Genomic DNA, 16,322 nt, shown 5'->3' on the forward strand with positions numbered 1-16,322 from the left:
GTGGATGTGGTAGGGTTGTAATCCAGCGTGGTCGAGTCTGACCACCAGGTGCACTGTCTCTGGGGCCTCCTGGGAGGTGCAAAGTCAGCCTCTGCCAGTGCCTTGCCCAGGGCCACCCAGCATGAGCTACACAGCAAACCATAGTTGGCTGCTACTTGTGCTGGGCTTGGAGGTGTCCAGGAGAGGCCAGGCTATGAGCCAATGCAGCTGCTGCTAGTGCCAGGCCTGGGGCCACTTATCAAGCTGTATGGGGCCCGCTGCTGCTTGTTTGAGAGATTTTAGGCAAGTTCTAAGCATGAGGCTCCAAAGGCCACTTGCACAGAAAAGCCCCTGGAAATGGCCTGGATGAGCCTGCAGGTGGGGAGGGGCGGGGCCTCCGGGAATCACGGGGCGGGGCCAAAGGTGGGTGTCAGGTGCTGGCGATTCAAACATGGCGCCTGCCTGCCAGCTGTGTGCGGGAGGACTCGCCAAAGGAGCAACGACCTCTGCCAGCCCTTCTGCCTGGGAGGAAGCCGCCCCTCCAGCTCTCGCCCGGATCTCAGGCAGGTTAGTTCCTCCCCGAGTGTCCCGGGTCCTTTCAGGCTGCTGCCCGGCGCTGGGCTCAGAGGGAGCGTCCGAGTGAGTCCGTGCCCGGCCCTTTAGAGGAGCTGCTGGGGCTCCCGCAGCCTCCGTGATCCTCAGGGACAGTCCCGCTGGTTTCACAGCCTGGAGTTGTGGGGACATCTCCTCCTGGCCCTGGAGCCCTGGGCTGGGGGCCTGCTGTGGGGCTGGGACCCCTCCCTCCTCCGGGAAACCTCCGCAGCTGAGATTCCCTCCCGGGTTTACCCCGTGGCACCAGGTGTGGGCCCGGGGCCTAGTCTCGGGGATTCAGCCCCGATCCGCCCGCGTCTCCGCCCCTCCACTCGGTCTCGGTGCTTCTTCAGTAGCCTGGTTGTGGGGCTTCTGTGCAGCCGGATCTCAGGAGGCTCTGAGTGGTTCTGTATTTTAGTTGTGATTTTGATGTGGTTGTGGGAGGTGGCAGGTGCAGCTGTTACCTACAGGCCATCTTGTTTCTCTGAAGGGAAATTTTTTAAATTAGTAAAAGAGAAATGACTTAGTAAAATTACTTTTCTTTAAACATTTTAGAGATTTGAAGGTGACATCCCTGACATATCTTAAGCTTAAATATGTTTTAAGCACACACAAAAACTAGCTCTTGCTGAAGGCTAAGAGAAGTAGCTTTAAGAAATATACAACTACCATCAACAGATCAACAAATGACTCCTGCTGGTGAGGGTGTGGAGAGAGGGGAACCCTAGTACATTGCTGGTGGAAATGCAGATGGTGCAGCCACTATGGAAAACAGTATGGAGGTTCCTCAAAAAATTAAAAATTGACCTGCCTTTTGACCCAGTGATCCTAATTCTAGGAATATATCCTAAGAACCTGAAACACTCATCAGAAAGAATATATGCACCCCTATGTTCATAGCAGTGCAGTTTACAATAGCTAAGATCTGGAAACAGCCCAAGTGCCCATCAGCAGATGAGTGGATAAAAAAGCTGTGGGACATTTATGCTATGGAATACTACGCAGCTGTAAAGAAGAAGGGTCTCGTACCCTTTGGGACAGTATGGATGGACCTGGAGAGTATTATGCTAAGTGAAATAAGCCAGGCAGAGAAAGACAAACATCACATGATCTCACTCATATGTGAAATCTAAAGAATATAATAAACTGATGAACAGAATAGATTCAACGACATGGAAGCGTAGATCAGACTGAGGAATCTCAGAGGGAAGGAGGGAGGTGTTGGGGGGGGGGAAGGGCAGATTAACCAAAGAATTTATATGCATATATGCACAACCCATGGACACAGACAATAGTGTGGTGAGGGACTGGAGAGGGGGTTGGGGGCAGGGTAAAAGGGGTCAATGGGGAGAAAGAAGGACAGCTGTAATATTTTGAACAATAAAAAAAATAAAATAAAAAACAAATATACAACTTTATTTTCAATGCATAGACCAATCAAACTTAAGGCAGATTACATTTATTTATATGAAACAAATCCCTTAGTATACTGCGCAAGTATCAATATATATCATGCTGTAAATATGTAGTAGAGAAATATTGTTTACTATATTTTTCAGCAATAGCACATCTGCCTAATATTACATTTAAAATGGATTGCTTCCTTGTAGTATAGGCTATAGTGAGAAAGAAGTTTCAAAGTTACAAACCTTTATGTTTATTTTTTTCTCCATATTGAACTAACCAAAAGAGAATCCCTCCACAATATCTTTATTGACTAGCTCAGGAGCTCCAAGCATTCTTGGTCTCATTTGACTGGTAGTTTTTAGAACCACAAATGCCAATTCTGTTTCAGTTTCTTCAATACAAACATTTGTGGAGAAATAAAGAGGAGAATGAAAAAGAAGAGGCACAAGTTGACGAAAAAGGAGAGGAAATTCCAACCTGCATGATTATGGATTAATCCAAATCGCAGCAGCAAGGCAAGTAACAAAAACACTGTTTTGCATGTCTGACCCTCCGCACCCTGCCTCTCATCACATTCATTTGGACAATCACATGTCAACTTTGCTTCTCCTGCTAATAACAAAACTGAGTGTTACTTTGTTTCATTCTTTATGTATACCCCTTTGGACTCATGAAGGTAAGTGATAGACATTTTATTCTGCTTCTTCCATTTAAATCATAACCTCAAAGCACCAATTCTCATAGATAACTTTTTCTCTCCTTTTTAGAGTACCTTGGTGTACCCTTACCCACATAGAATCTCCCATCCAAATCATGGATCTTGTACTCTCTGCTTTCACCAACATAAACAAGATGATAATTTTTTGCTATTAATTTATGAATATAAAAAGATAAATTAATATCTAAGTCACCTTAATATCTCTTAGAAAAGTTTATGTTATTTTACAATACTGATGCATTTTCTAACTTCATTTTAAAGAGAAATATTAAATACCAAAGAAGGGGAAATCATTTGGTGCATATGCAACCTAAGTGCTCCCATTATATCAAAACAAATTTAAGCCTTCATCAAATCAAGTTCCTATGAGAAATCAAATTGAAAATGCCATAATTAAGTAGGGATTTAACTAAGAGAAGAAAGGTCAAGTTTTTTAAATAAACAATTTCACCAAATAACCTCTCCTGAACTTTTATCATGAACAACATATAAATCTTCTTGAGGAAAAAAAAATATTGTGTTATAGTTTAGTGTGCAGGAGATATAAATAAGAAAAAGTTCTGAAGAAAATGTTAGTGAAATGGTTACATAAACTCTGGGACAAAGAAGAGATACAGATATTAAGATTTATTACCACAATCTGTCTCTGGCTGGTGTATATAACACGTGAACACTTCTGTGTGGGTAGGGACTATTACCTCCCAGTATTGCTCACTGTGCCATTCTTCTGGGAATAGGAGCAATATGCAGACAGACCTAAAGTGTTGTTTATCTCTAATATACATAATGCCATAGCATTTTAAAATCCGTATATGCTTCAGAAATATTCACAAAAAGATCATAATGCACTTTCATCTCAAGTGATAGAATGGAATTCAAGTCAAAACATATTTTAAAGGGATAGTTCTCTGCTTTTTAAAAAATTGATTATTTGAGTTGTTATATATGCCAGAGTTTAATTTCTGAGTGCATATTCTCTGTTTCTAATAGAGGGGCAATAGAAAGTAAAAAATTAGCCCATTTTCTTTTACACCAGCACTATGTCAACAGTTCTTATTTGGTGATTTGCCATTTGAGAAAACGCAGCACAAAGAAAAAAGGCAATTTCTTGACATTTGTAGAGTGTGAACTATACAATTATTTGTAGCTCTGCAATGTTATTCTTTGTTAGAACTTATCTTTTCTGTCTAAGTTAACTTTTTATTTTGCTTGTCTAATTAGAATTACTTGGAACTCTCAGTACTTCTGTGCAGGGATGAGAGGCTCTGCTAGGCTAAAAGTTAGTTTCTATTTATACTCAGAGAAACTGGAAAAATTATTCTAAATTTATTTTTTCTTCTTCAGTAGTCTTCATTTTTTTAATTTTTCTTATTTTCTGCTACTTACATTTCCTACCCATGATATTTGATCTGCAAAGTTAAGTTTCTCAAAGATTGGAATGAATAAACATATTTATACTTGCTTCCTCCAAAACTCAACAAATATAAAAATAAAAGACAATGTTAAACCAAAAATCCACAAGGACCAAAAACAAAACACACACACACAAAAGTGACAACCGTAGAAGAAACATTGGGAAGCTAGAATGCAAAGGCTAAGAATATGTCAAGATTGCAGACCTTTGAAATATCCACCAGGTGAACTTGCCTGGCACGCTGGGAAGGGAATTAGGGATGGTGTGATGTATTAGTTAAGACAGAAGCCGCGCCACCTGAATTCAGATCTTGGTTCCACAATTTGCTGTGTGACCTTAGAGAAAGTTCATTTTCCTCTTCTGTTTTTCTGTTTCCTGAACTGTATAGCATGAAGCCCCTATAGTAGTACCTACTTCATAGGGCTTTCAGTATTAAATTAGTTCATGTAGGTACTTTATACAGTGTCTGGGGCACTGTTATTTTCCAAAATACTGCCAGGCTAGAGTTCCCATTCCAGTATCTGGCACTTACTCAGATAAGCTACCACTCAGCAATTCAAGACTCAATCTTTCTGCACATTTGCACAGCTGCTCCCAAATTCATGAATTAATACAGTATGACACAAGCTTCCCCAGACACAAGCTTCCTGGCACACTTGGTGACAAACTCCATGAAGCTGTGGCACTCCAGGCCCAAGCATGTTGAGTTGGATCAGGATACACTACGTGCTCAAGGCTGTGGACAAAGGAAGTAGGCCTCTGTTACATGTATTATAGGGTTAATAAAGGCTTTGGGCTGTATTGATGTCAAAATACACAGGATTTGAAACTGACAGATCTGAGATCAAATAGTGGTTTTACCTAGGTAGCTTTGGGCAAGCTACATAATCTCTCTCCCCATACAAATATCTAATGTCCCACATGGAGTTAATTCCTACCTCATGATGGTACTATAAAGCACCCAGTGCACAGCGTGGCATATAGTAGACACTCATAAAGAATAGCTGAAAGGGTGACTGAAAAATTCCTTCAAGTTTGTATGCTATGGCTTGACTGTGTGAGTCTAACAAGATTGTGTTAACAGTGATGTACAGCTACTTTCCAATGATAGGATCCCATATCCTCATCAAGAGAAAGTGATTGATTGTCCCTTAGGCAGAGACAATGCACAACGTCTGTTGTTCTGTGTGTTTTTATGGCACCTGCTGTGTGTATATAACCAACACTAATTTCATTTATAGTTGTAAATGCCAAATTATGGTGCTGATAATCACAAATCCACAAGCCAGTTTAGTTATTTCTTAAATATCACTTCTTAAACTATAGGAGGTGTTTGGAGGCTTCATGAACATCACACAGAGATGAAGAGAATCTTTAATAAATAAAAAGTTTTGGCAATGATATATATGTTTTGCTATTAGTCTTTAAATCTGGCCCATTCAGCCAAATATTTGAATAAACTAACTTACAGAAAATATGCATAATTTATTCTGGAAGCAGAATGGGGATAAAACAAAACAAAAAAGTTTAAATTAGTTGTACTGAGATCAAATGACTTTAATGTACTTTTTTGAAAGAATAAATTTATTTTAATCAGAGGCATAATTTAAATAATACTTATCATTTTTATTATAAAATAAATATATATTAATTGCTCAAAAACAAAAGGATAATATAAACATTAATAATCCCAATACATGAAATAACCATTATTAGTTTGGCAAATTCCTTTTGGCATTTTTTTTTTTTTTTTTTTGTAAATGCTTTAGAGAGTTTTAGATAGAATTATACTATGTATGTTATTTGTATCTTATTTTGTTTTACTTGGTATTATAATTAGGAGAGTTTCACAGCTTACTAAATAATGTTCAAAAACATGACTTAATGACTGCATAAAAGCCCATTATATGATTTATTATAATTTATTTCCCATTTCTAGAAATGTGCCTTTATTGGTAATATGAATAATTCTTTGTATTAGGTAGAATTAATGGTGAATCACAGAAATCTACCACAAGCTAGCTTAGAAATAGGATCATTCAGTCGCTTGACTTGGGGTGGTGAACACACAATACTGTGTACAGATGAGGTGTTGTGGAATTGAAAAATAAAAGAAGAAAAAACCAAAGATCACTACTTTACCTTGGGTAAATGAAAGAAGAGTTGAAAATCCCAACCATAGGAAGATGTAGGAATGTTCATGATAAAATTGAGGGGCTCATTCTTCGTGACTCTTCAAGGCCTTCCTCCCCTACGCTCTATTTATGTGTGTGACTTTGAGTGTGTGATCTGCCAACTGCTTTCTTTTGGATGCCAACTTCAATTGTTTCTTTCTATGTATAAACTTCATTTTCATGGAATGCACACTGTCTTCCATCACTTGGCAAAAAAAGGCCACTGACAACAGCCAAGCCACACTTCTCACACTTTCTCACACACACACACACACACACACACACACACGCACACACCCTTCAACTCCACTTATTCAGCCTAATTCAAAGTATACAAGTGAAGGGTTTTAAGTGACCTGGCTCAGTCAGTTGACAACCCCTGGCCCAGGCATTGGCATCCTGTAATAATAGGTAGACCCACAGTAGTTATGTGGGTATTAGCTACCATAGGGAACAATTTCTAGAAGTAAATGTGCTCTACAGATCACCATAGAGATTACAATTACTTATTGGAATGTGCATCTCCGTACGTACATCTTTCCGCACATCTATGAAATATTTCCTGATCAATTTTGAAAACTCGAATTATAGTTTAAAAGGGAAAGAAAATGTTTAAGGCCTTTGATATATACTCCTTTGTACCTATAGAAATTGGATATTGATTTGAGAGACTTGTAAAGTGGATTTAACTGAAATCTCACTAATGCCATTGTAGTGTATTTTCGTAGATGATATGCATATATCATGTTATTTACATTACAAAAATACTATAAGATACTTAATCTTGCTTATTCAATCATTAGCTCTGTGGCCACGGACAGATCATTTATCTCTCTTAGTATATAAGTTTCCTATAAATAAAAGCTTTGAATTGTATAATGCCTAGGTTTTTTCCCAGTTAATAAGCACTTAAATATAACAAAAACTGAATATGTTGAAGGGAATTCCTCAACAGTGTATAAACATGGTTATTTCTCTATTTTCTCGAATTAAAATTTCTCAAGAACCTTAATATAACTAGTGGTCCGATGACCAACTCTTTTGTCTTAGCCTACTCTTCACATCTTGATCTTTGCTTTTTAATTCCTATCGTCACTTGCTACAATTCTAGATATGTTTTAAGACTGAAACTTGAAGATCATTTACATGCTATAAATGGCAAGACACATTTGTCATGAAGGAAATACTTTGTTCTAACTGGCAATGAGAAGATTGAGAATGAAGAGGAGATTAGGAAATCAGAAAATGAATGAAGTAAAGATAATGTCTCAGCTACATTATTTCATCAGGTGACATATAAAGAATTAGGCAAGTAGATGAGAGATGTTAATTACAAGAAGTCAAATACTTTGGTTAGTGGAAAAGAAAGTACACTCTCCAATCCAGAGATATAATGACTTTTCTAAGATAGATTCATTTAATATTTTATATATTGAGTAACACTGGCATTAAATTATGCCATTGAGAATTATGAGACATTTAAATCTATTTATCAACACATTATTTATACATTAGAATAAATGCCTCTTCCCATTGAAGAACTTGCAGGAATTTTATGATTCTATCTTGACATAAGATGTACATAGGGAATTTTCTCTCAAAAACATTAATATATTTTGATCAGATATGCACTAATTTATTTGTAATAATGTATACATTCTTGATTATCAATCTAATGGCAAGATATTGCTTCTATTCCTCTACCTACATTTGTGGTGCTGCGTTCATATAGGCAATACATATTTGAATTAACATTGGTTGCATCTACTAAAAGGAAAAAATGCCAAAATATCATCCTAATGATTACAAAAATATAAAAGTTTTATGATTTACTAAATATAAAAATAATTTTGCTGAAAGAAGAATTTGTGAGTTATATGAATAGGACTAGGCCTGATTAAAGAGAAACAGTCTATAACTAACACCATATAAAGTCACATTTCCTTCAAGCACATCACTACAGATGGTTATTTACATAAATGTGCAAACATTTCATGGGATGGTGTTTGTGCAACTATTTTATACTAACATATTTGTACATCTCCATAAGACATCTCCATTAAGATTGATTATAATACACATGGTGTTTCTTTAATTTTCTTTGGTAAGAAGAAATACCTGGTTGAAATTTCTGTTGATCCCAAGCACTGTGATAAATATGCCATCTATAGACCTGTGAATCAAAAATTTGCTGTGCTTTACTCTAGATTTAATGTTTGCTGATGAGCAATATAGTATTGAATTTGAATTTCTCATTCAGTTTTTAAGGAAATCAAGGAATGCTATTTCACTACTGTTTCCTTCATGATCTTGTAAGAGAGAATTTTATTATCAAAATTGAACTTTTTGAAAAGTAGATTCAGAAGTTATCTTCTCATAGACCAGATTTTATCAGAATGCTGTTTATCATTTGGCTTTAGAAGCAAATTCTCATGATATTTACATATTTTCAAGAAGACTGTACCATTTAAGCAGAACAATGTAGCATGTTACATACTAACCATACCATTTACTTTTTAAGAGAAACATATTTAGATTGTCATGCAATTTTCAGTTTTCCAGTACATTATCATTATCAGATATGAGAACTGTGGTTTAGAAATGTTTATTTTTCAGCCAAATAGAATCCAACTAAATGCAGATGTTTTATACTCCATAAAGTAATTTAGGGAATCACTTAGCAAACACATTTTCATCAGTGTTACAATACAAACCATTTCATGGCAGTTGCATTTACAATTCAATTCCCATAAAAACAGCTTATCAAACCACAAATCATTGGCCTGCTAAGTAGTACCTGAATGTGCCAATAGTTACACTTGATGTACTCTGTGAGTTGTTGGACTGCAGGAAACCAGGCACTCCTTTGTACTTTAGAAACTTTGCAAATAACAGGATTATGATTGTTTGACTATTTGTATTTCACTGAGAGTGGAAAAAAGAAAAAAAAATGTGAGGGAAAGAGAATGATGGAGTTTCCTAAATCTATATGAAATAGAAATATCAAAACAAGGGGGAAAAATCAAATTTGTGTGGTCATCTTTTCACTGAGACTCTCCTACTAAACTTTAGTCTCCTCAGAACTACCAATAGAATGATCTCTTACATTTTCTCACTCAAAGGTAGATGTTATTCTTTCCAGACTCATCCTTTACTCAATTTTTTATATTACTTCATTCCAGAAATTATTTTCGGCCTGTCCCAGGACACTACAAGACTGATAGGAAGATGCCAGTGAAAGGTATTCCCACCAGTGCTACCTTCTTACAATGGACCAATCATATGCTTATAAAAGCAAAAGGTAAATTAGACAGTTATAATCATTCTTGAGCACTACTGTTTGCAGAACATTAAGTATTAAAAAAGAAATGTCACTTTAAATGTCTATTATGGAATTAGAGATTAACTTCAGACAATGATAAATTAGCCTTTCCTCTGATAATAAAGTATTGTAATTATTAGATTATTATTTAAACCAGACTAAGAACCTGATATCCTACTGCCCAGAAAAAAATTCATGTTCTTCCACAAGTGATTATCCAATGTGGGTGATAATTATCACACTAGGAAAATCCGGCTTCTCTTTAAGATATAATTTATTCTACCTCATTTGATTCTGGGGGTCAAGAAAGAAGCATTTTAACGTAAAAGCAAGTATATTAGCTTCAGTCACCAAATTACCCTACTATCCATCCTGCTCATTTATTTTTTTCTGTAGTTATTTCTTGCTGATTTGGTTTCCCATAAGCCATTATGTAGAATTGTGTAGTATAAACCTGTCACAATTTTGCACTATATGTTATGCAGGGAGTTTCTGAAAATTTTCTCATGAAAATACTTCTTTCAACATGTGCTTTCAACACGAGATATTACCCTTCATCTCCAGTAGCTGAATTATTTGAAGCTGATGAGTCATATAATAGTTCTCAACTCCCCAAAGCACCTCCATTATGGGAAACTACTTCTGTACTGTCATTTAGTTTGTGAAATATGAAATGCTGCCATGTGGTATCTGCTCAGAATACCTAAGAGAAGAAAATATAGATGCCAATTGCCCACTAGATAGAAATCTTAAAAGGATGAACTTACACTGTTCATGTTAAATTTCTCAAGAGTGATCTCACTTAAAGTTAGGTCTTGCAATCACCTATTAATATTGTGCTTTAACATCCCAAACCTTAGTTATTAGAAATAAAATGCAGTTAAATTTTTTCTATTTTCTCTTTATTTATAAACTAAATATTATAGAAAGTGAATAAAATAATAAAGTCTGGGGGGGGGGCACACTAACAATGGTGGCAGTAAAACCCAATTTGGGGCCTCACAGGACAGTTTAGAAGCCTGACAAATTTTCCATTTATTTAAGACCCACACTGGTGGTAGAAAAGTATGACATAAATATGATCAAATAGAAGAGAAACAAATTTAAGGCCAATAAACAGAGCATTTGGTACATAATTTAATATCTAGGAATTAAGTAAAAAATATTTCAATTTACATTCTAGACTTATATTTTCTGAATAAATTTATATTGTTTAGAACTGGTATTTGCTTGTATACTTTAATGGCCATAAAATTTTTTAATCGTATTACTGTATGTCTTCTGTCTGACCAACTCTTATCCATTATTTGTGTTAATGTAAGTAAGAGATAGAGAAATGTATTAAAAGAAGCTTCAAAATGGAAATTCATTAACTTGATAAAATCTAGTCAGGCCAGTTAACAGAAATGGGCTCAGTTTTAGGAAAGTATTGAGGAATGGTTTGCAGGGCCAGGAAGTGGTCATTATTATACCACATGAGGTAGTGGTTGCCAGTGGAAAGATAGCGTTCAAGTAGTTATGTTATTTCATAAATGCAATTTTCTTTACCACTTAAATATAATTCAGAAATGATTTAAAACAGTTTCCAATGGATTTGAATGTTTAACAGGGTTTTTACTCAAATGTGACATTGTAGTGATTTTAACTGTTAGGTAGATTAGCTTTATGCCCACTATATATGTTAGTAAAGATCTGGTTTGGAATGGTGGGAGTATACAAGTAAGCATGTAAGAACAACAGATTAGGTTGCTTCTTAGTATACTGTAAAGATCCCGTGAGGTTATTAAAATGCAATGGGTCTGTGGATCTATTTAGAGTTAAAAGCAACCCTGTTTTATTCTAGAAAATGGGTTGTAGTTATCTTAGAAAAGAGAAGAGAGAGACCACAAATTCTAAATTTGTGGAACCAAGAATTTTTATCCTTTGATTTCCTTTGAATATCTCAGAATATTTAAAAATTCACTGACTTGGAATCTTTCTAAAATAATATAATACTCTTTTAGAGAAAATAGGCTAATTCATACAGATTGGTAAAGTTTGTTTTTGTTTATTTTTGTTTTTGCTTTTCCTTAAGTGAGATGTTAAAAGGAAACTCACGGTTAATTGCCTTTGCAAAGAAATAGATGTTCTTAGATCTTTAAGAATAAGTTATGTTTCCAGGCACTTTAAGATAATGAATAAATAAAAGATTTCATAACCTTCCTACCTATCTTATAAGATATATAATGCTGAAATAAACTATCCTAAAATTTCAGTGGCTTAAAGCAGCGAATATTTATATTTTTGTTCATGTTACCTGTCCATCATAGGTAACTAGGTGGGAGCAGGGGACAGGTGCTCTGCTCCTTGAAGTCACTCAGAAACCCAGGCTGATGGAGTTTTTAATCTCACTATATCCTCTCATGATTTCCAAGGCAAGGAAAGAAGACATAGCAAAATTTGCTTTGGTTTTTAAATCCTAACTCTCTGTGTCTGTTATCATACCACTCATATTCCACTGTCCAAAGCAAATCAAATGGCAACATTTAATTTCAAGGGGGCTGGTAATTGAAACCCTACACAAAACCCAGATGGGCAGAGCCAGGAATCTTTGGTGAACTAAATCAATCATGTACATATCCTAAAAAAAATAGAGGTGCTTTTTTTTCTGTAGAACCCTGTAAAAGCATACAAAGCTACATGCCAAACAAAATGTCTAAATTTAACAATGAGGGGATTTTTAGTGAAGAGCATAGAAAACAGATGAGAATTATGGTTTCAAATGCCAGTAAAAGACCTCTTTCCTTCCTATAAATCAAGTAACCACACCTCAGTAACAGTGCCCAGAGTCCCACGTAGGCTGTGTAAATTTAAGCATTTGTGTTGTTACTATCTTTTTAGGTCATAAAAATTAGGCTTAGTAAGAAAAAACTTTTATTTGAGAATACATGGGATATTACAAAATCAAATTTTCTCTGCTGAGGGATGACTGCTTCATTTTACTTTATAGTCTCACTTTATGTTTACGTCTAATTTAGGAATCTCAGATATTCCTCAATAGTGACTTATTTTCATAGTTATTCCTACTAAACCATGGTGACGTTTTCAGTGGTATCTGCTACTCTAATCTTTTCCTTGACGACTTTTCTTTTTGCCATATTCATTTAACCCCATCATTTGATTATACTATTTTGTCCATGTGACCTTACAAGCAACATTCCCCCCCCCCCCCCCCCCCGTTGTTAAATATTCCGTTTTCCTCCCACAGGGATCTTGTATATTCTGTCCACACCAAGTTGCTGTTATTGTTTCCAAATGTTGCCATTATTCTGTTCCTTTTCTTCCCTGTTCTTAAAGCCTTGGATTCTGATGTTTGCAGCAATTAAAACCCTCTGCAGTAGAAAAGATGTGTCTAGAATTCTCTTCCTTGTGCTATTTCCTACACCAAGTCAGTGTGTGTTTTCACTCTGTGAAAGGAATGGTTTACTAGCATTGCCACCATGAGAATTATTCCCCAGACACTAAAACAAGCACCGTGATATGATGGATGTGTGTTAGAATGGGGCATCCCTGACATATGCCGGACTCTGCTGGAAGTGTCTCCAGAAAGTCTTGATATAAAGCTTAAGGCCCAGTAAAGCCTGGCTGCACATTCGACGTGTTTACAAGTTTCTTTTTTTCCCTTCCTTTCCCTTTTTTGTTTTCCAACTTAAAAGAACATGAATTTACTATCCTACGGTTCTGGAGGCCAGCTGTCTGAGGCAGTCTCACTGGGTTAAAATCAAGGTGTCAGCAGGGCTGCGTTCCTTCACAGAGGCTGCGGGAGAATTTATTTCCTTGGTGCCTTAGCTTGCTGGGGCTGCCATAACAACACCACGGACAGGGGCTCGAACCACAGAGACCGTGGAACGCCGCGGCCTCTAGAAACTGGAAAATCCAAGCGCTGTGAACTGAATTGTGTTCTCATCTCTGCTGAATGCATACATCCAAGTTCTAAAGTACCTCAGACTGTGATCTTATTTGGAAATAGGATCTCTACAAGAGCAACTAAATTAAAGTGAGGTCATTAGGGTGTGCCCTAATCCAGCGTGACTGCTGTCCTTATTGAAGAGGAAGTTATGGATAGAAGTTTGTTTCTTCTGTTGGTGTTAATTAAATAGATTAGGGAAACATATGTCAAGGACATCATCCCTGATGACCACTTTTTTTGTACTGGGTGAACATGAACGAATGATATTCTAGTGAAGAAACCAAGATAAATTGTTGCTTAACTGGAGGGAAAACTAACAAAGATGATAAGCTATTTCACCTTTGTATGGGAAAGCAGATGGTTATCTGAATTATATAAGGAAATAGCTGGAAAGAAAGTCAGTGATCAATAGATTCAACACCTCCATTGTGCATGGGAAGGAAACAAGACAGAATGAAGCAAAAGCAGAGATTGCACTCTTAGCTGTATTAGTGGGCAAGGGCTGCCGTAACAAAGTACTACAAGCGGGCTTAAAGGAAATGTATTGCCCCAGAGCTCTGGAGACTAGAAGTCCGAGACCAAGGTGTCCACAGGGTTGGTTCTTCGAGCTGTGCGGGAGGATGTGTTCCACGCCCCTCCTGCGTCCTGGCAGGTTGCTGGCCACCCTTGGCTTCTGCTGTGCCACCCTGACCTCTGCGTCCATCTTCACATGCATTCTCCTTGCGCGGGTGTCTGTGCCCAAATTTCCGCTTTAAAAGGACACCAGTGATATTAGGAACCCACCTTACTCTCTAGTATGACCCCATCTTAACGAATTGCCCCTGCGATGACTCTATTTCCAAACAAGGTCACAGTCTGAGGTACTGAGGGTTAGGATTTTAAGATATGAATTTTGTGAGGACACCATTTAGTCCATAACACTGGCTAATGACAGTATTCAGACATGATCTTAAAATCATGAGTTAGACTTGTTTCAAAATCTGGCTATAATTATAATGACATGGGGGACTTTTAAAATTACCTGTCACTGTGCCCCACTCCCAGAAACTGTTGCCCAATTGGTGTGCAGCAGGACTTGTGCGTCCCTGTATTTTTGAAACTCCCCAGATTATTCCGTAATGCAGAAGAAATGAGAACCACCATAATACAAAAGGAGCCAACAGTTTAGGATTAGCAGTCCATTACCTCAAACCTGATGCTATTTTCCAACATTTGGCAGCTGTAGTATAAGTTCAACGCCGTACTACATTTTCTGTTGAAAGCCACTAATTCATCTAGGTTTACTGAATTTAAAAATTTTGTTTTTAATCTTCCTCTAAATTCTATCACTGTCATGGTTATCTCATTGACTTGCATTGTACTGTTATATGCATAAGTGGTATTGAAAAATGCTCATTCTTGGAGTGACCCTATGCCCCTGGATTGTGACCTGCCTTTCCCCCCCTCACTGTAGGTAGTACAGGAAGGCTATATGGGGCTGGGGCTGGAGATTTCTCTTCCCCCAGGTCAGTAAGGCTCTGTTTGAATCCAAACTGGTTAGGCTCTGGCAAAACAATTTTCTTTAAAGACAGACAGTGGTTAAGGAGAACGAAGCTCTGGACATTTCAAAATGGGTACTTTTCCCTTTTTCCTGCTGGAGGCATGAGGGGACTCTTCTCTAATTCTCCCGGTGAGAACCTGGTGAGGTTCCTGGAGGTAATTAAACCTCATGAAAGTGAGACAGTCCATGTAAGGCTGAGCCCCTAGGAGTTCTCTCTCTTAAGCTGGTCCACACCAGGATGCAGGTATTAGCAATTACGCTTTAAGTGTCTCTGCTGCTACTGGCTCCAGCTGTGGGCGTCTGCTCCCTGTATAAGAAGATGTGGTTCTCCGCAGTCACCTGTCAGTGTTCAAGGCAGTAATTGGCCCTGCAACCTCAATTCTCTGAGAGATTAATGGAGAATTATTGATTTTCAGTCTTTTTGAGCTTTTATCTTGTTGTGAGGATAAAACTGATGTCTTTCAAATTCTTTACATGTCAGGTCAGCCCATTTGATATTTATTCTTTTCAGCAAACTGCTTAATTGTTAGCACGTTTAAAATGATTAAACCATTCTGAAGCCTATTTCATTTGCCCATTGGAAAGGAAGCTTTAGTGTACAGACGCGAGGCTAGGAAGCCAGACTTGAACTGTGTACCCCACGACTAACTAGTGAATTTTTGCACTAAGACTTTAGGAGCATAATTAACCTATCTCTGCATCAGTTTCTCTTCCACAAAATGAGAATAATAATTTTTCTATAACATGTAGATTATTGCATGTTCTCTTATTTGATAAATGGTAGATCTCTAGATGGAGGCCGGCAAACTGAGGCCTGTCATCCTAATCTAGCTCTCCACCTGTTTTGATCATTAAAGTTTATTGAAACACAGCCATGCTCATTTATTTGTTACTGTCTCTGGTTTTTCGCATTACAGTGCCAGATGTAATGAGTAGCCGTGACAGAGACTGTGTGGAACGCAGTGTCTAAAACATTTACTATCAAATTTGCTGATCCCTGGACTAGACAACACTGACCTTCTTTCACTACTATATAAGTCAGTGATCTCAAACTTTACCAGACATCAGAACCACCCAGGGTTTCTCAGATGCAGACTGCTGAGCCCCAACTTCAGTGTGCCTGCCGAAGTAGATCTTGGATGAAACCTGAGAATTTGCATTTCTAACAAATTGTCAGGTGATGCTGATGTTGCTGGTCCAGTCACCACTCTTTTAGCAACACACACCT

At 37.4% G+C, this 16,322-nt stretch overlaps 1 long non-coding RNA gene across 1 annotated transcript in view; it reads left to right on the forward strand.

Annotated features, from left to right (window-relative positions):
• Positions 1-16,322, forward strand: part of LOC148093500 (uncharacterized) — a 132,945-nt gene that overhangs the window by 25,499 nt on the left and 91,124 nt on the right. Inside the window, exon 2 of the long non-coding RNA XR_015714217.1 lies at positions 9,466-9,584. This is a non-coding gene — a long non-coding RNA (uncharacterized LOC148093500). The remainder of the gene's footprint in view (positions 1-9,465; positions 9,585-16,322) is intronic.

This window comes from Miniopterus natalensis, chromosome 3 (assembly GCF_054644295.1).
Source record: "Miniopterus natalensis isolate mMinNat1 chromosome 3, mMinNat1.hap1, whole genome shotgun sequence".
NCBI lineage: Eukaryota > Metazoa > Chordata > Mammalia > Chiroptera > Miniopteridae > Miniopterus > Miniopterus natalensis.